General features: G+C 35.5%; 1 pseudogene; it reads right to left on the bottom strand.

Annotated features, from left to right (window-relative positions):
- Positions 1–589: 589 nt before the first annotated feature.
- Positions 590–3,339, bottom strand: LOC149575871 (wall-associated receptor kinase 3-like; annotated as a pseudogene).
- Positions 3,340–3,568: the final 229 nt, after the last annotated feature.

Consider the following 3,568-nt stretch of genomic DNA (forward strand, 5'->3'; position numbering starts at 1 on the left):
CAACCAAAGAGGCTAAGATATTCTTAATATGTTATACACACTAAACATAAATAAATTGATTTTGTCTCCATAAAATGGTAACCAAAAGTATCCACCTTGTACTTCTCTTGTTGCAACATTGGATTCTATTATGTCAAATATTAAAGTAGTTCTAATCTCAAATTCCTAAGCCATTGCTTAAAATAAGTACTAGTTGCTTACTATAAAAAATCAGATTCTTCATAAATTTATCTCTCTTTCTTATTCATTTCTAATTTTTTTCTTATTCATTTCGATTTTTTTCCTTCTTAATTTGTTATCAAATTTTCTATGAGAAATTTTTGTATAAAATAATTCAAATTCAAATCATTGTTTAAAAACAAGCAACTTCAAATCATTGTTTAAAAAAAAGCAACTATAGTAGTCCACAAAATAATGCGCAGCAGTTAACCAAAAGAACCTTGTTACGAGTGGATCTACTATATATTTTCCGGCCTCATTATAGTGGCCATTAACCAAAAGAACCTTGTTACAAGTGGATCTACTAAATATTTTCAGCCCTCATTATTTGATCCTATTTGAGAAATAGTCTACCGTTCACTATAGTTTATTATCTTCCACTACCCACCACAGCATTTATGCATTCTACCTATCAAGTAGAAGAAACATTGGATACAGAAAGCGAGTAAAACACATTGGTATTTTCATTAAACTTCACTGATTTTCTATTGTGGCTCTTCTCCTCTAAGTCGATAAGGACAGATGTCTCTTGCTCATTAACATTTGTTTGGCTTTCCCAAGTATGCCCTTCTCCCCCTCCTATCTTCCCATTTTTAATCCACATGAGCTCTTGAACAACCTCCTTCATGGAAGGTTGCCTCTACACATCCACATTTAGACAAGCTTCTGCTAAATTAGCCACACTTGTCATGGATTCGATGTCATCCATTCCCATTAAGCAAGGATCGAATATTTCATGGAGGAGACCCTAGCTTTTTTAAGACAAGAACAAGGCCGTCAAATTGCATTGCTCTTTTGCTCTATTTACAAACAGAGGTTTCATGCTGGTTAAGAGCTACAACATTACTACTCCAAAGCCGTAGACATCTGATTTGTGTGTGAGCTAAATAGTCACAAAGTAGCGTGGATCCAAATACCCAAATGTTCCCTTCACTCCTATAGTCAAATGGGTATTGTCAATTGGCATTAGATGGGACAATCCAAAGTCAGATAACTTTGGAGAACATGCAAAATCGAGTAAAATGTTTGCAGATTTAATATCTCTATGCACAATTGGAACTGACGCAGAAGAATGCAGATAAGCCAGTGCTTCTGCAGTGTCTATTGTTATCTGTAATCTTGTATTCCATGTCAAGCATTCCATCTCATCCTTTCTGTGGATATGATCAGCTAGGGTTCCATTGGAGACATATTTGTAGACCAGTAAAGGGATTCGAGTTTCCAAGCGGCAGTCTAGAAGTTTTATAACGTTTATGTGATCAATCTGAGATAGAATTATGACTTCATTGATGAATTGATTGATTTGTTCCTCGTCAACTTCTTTGCATCTTTTTATGGCCACCATTCTACCTTCTGCTAGTTTTCCCTGGTAAACATAACCGAAACCTTCGACTCTAATTTTAAGGTCTTCGGAGAAATTATTGGTTGTTTCTATGAGCTCTGCTTCTGAGAAAATTGTTGCTTTCCTTCATCCTCTGTCTGAAGATATGTATTCCTGCAACAGAAGGCCTCTGTTTTGAAGAAAGTATTTTCTTCTCAGAATCATCTGTTTCCTCTTCTTCACTACCCAAAATATGGCCCCTGCAATCAAAGATCCTCCCACCAGCGATAAAAAGATCCCTGCTTCACAAAGTGGCAAATTTCATTAGTTTCTATTGCCGAATTAACGATATTAGATTTCCAAAATGTATAGGGAAATATGCAAAATGTAAATCTAACATCATTAATTGATACCCCTCATGCAGGGATATATTTTAATCTTTTGCTATTTCAAATCTTGATGATTGATCCAAAATATTGATCTCAAATGTTGGTGTTAAAAGAAATACATACAATCTAATCTAGAAATGAACTTGCATGGTTTACAAATGAAGGGATCATTCTGATAATGATGTATTATAGAGCGTGATTTAAAATTTCATTAAAAAATCTCTCCAGAGATATTTTGCATTATTTCATTGTTGATAATTTTAACCAGGAATAGGTCATTAACAACATTTAGAGAATACCTAAAAGCATAGGGATGACTATGTTGGTCTTCTCTATACAACTCGTTCTACCGTTGCCTTCTCCTTTCATGCAAGAGCATGTGAAATTACCCTCCAAGTTCAGACATGTTCCCTTTGGTGGTTTAATGTAGTCATTCAGATTCGAATCAGCACATTCATTAATATCTGCAACAAGATTTAATTTTTAGGCAAGATTCAACTACAATCAAATTGAAAAATCTGGTGACTAATTCACCCCTAGACTCGGTGAGATTGTCTATTTATTTAATTAGGTGAATTCCCTTTTTTTGGTTCACATTCTGCATATTGAAGATTTTTTTTCCCCCTTTAATACATATTTGTACCTGCTTCCATCGGTTATGGTGAGTTGCAACTACCATGTTGATAGCATTTCAAACAAATTTGGAAGCCCATTTTTTAATGTTTAGTATTCAATACTTTTATCTCTATCTGTGAGCTATAATGAATGGAATTGTTTTGTAGTTCCAATCCATCATCCAAGAAATTAGATCAGCGAGAAGGTTTGGCAAATAGCAACAGTAAACATGCCTTTTCTCAGCGAGGTGCAGCACTTAAACTACAACAAGCTTTTATGTAGCAATTCAATTTTACTTGTGTAGAATGTACAGTACTACTCTCTCAGGAGACAGTGAACGGGGTACCCCTAATTGGTATTAACTGTGAGGAACTCCTCCATAAAATCAACATTTCTTAGGATGCCTCATCTCAATTTTGATAGGGGAGAAAATTCTTCAAGAGAGAATATAAAAACTACAAGGATGCAGGGATCTAAGGCCATGGATACACCTAATTACACAGTATCATAGAGTTTCTGACGGGTGATGCAAGATGTGAAGATGGGGAATAAGGGCTTAATTGCGTGGCAACCAATTTCAACCCTTTGAAGGGGAATATACAAAAACTCAGCTTTATTTCAGACAAAAGGGGTTTCCTCTACATAAATAATATACACCCATTACAATTCTAGAGAAAAACAATGGCCAAAAACACAAAATTTAATAGCATACCACTTACCAATGCACTTTAAGCCTTCCTGGTAACCATCGCCCTCATACCCGTCACCACATACACACAAAGTAGCAGCCCAGAAGCAGATAGATCAAATTTCTCTGACAGCGCAATTGTTGGGCGCTGAAATAGCCCAGCAATCCATGACTCCATCTCAAATGGTTGCTAATCAAGGATAGATTGATTTGATCTTCATGTCATTAATAAGATATGACATAGTTAAACTTCTACAAGCTTGCAGTCCAACTTGCATGCCAAATCTATACCAAATCTAACTAAATATAGATGGCGTGCGAAAGGGACTTTCAAAT

This window comes from Cupressus sempervirens, chromosome 1, assembly GCF_028749045.1.
Source record: "Cupressus sempervirens isolate cs-2001-9-10 chromosome 1, ASM2874904v1, whole genome shotgun sequence".
NCBI lineage: Eukaryota > Viridiplantae > Streptophyta > Pinopsida > Cupressales > Cupressaceae > Cupressus > Cupressus sempervirens.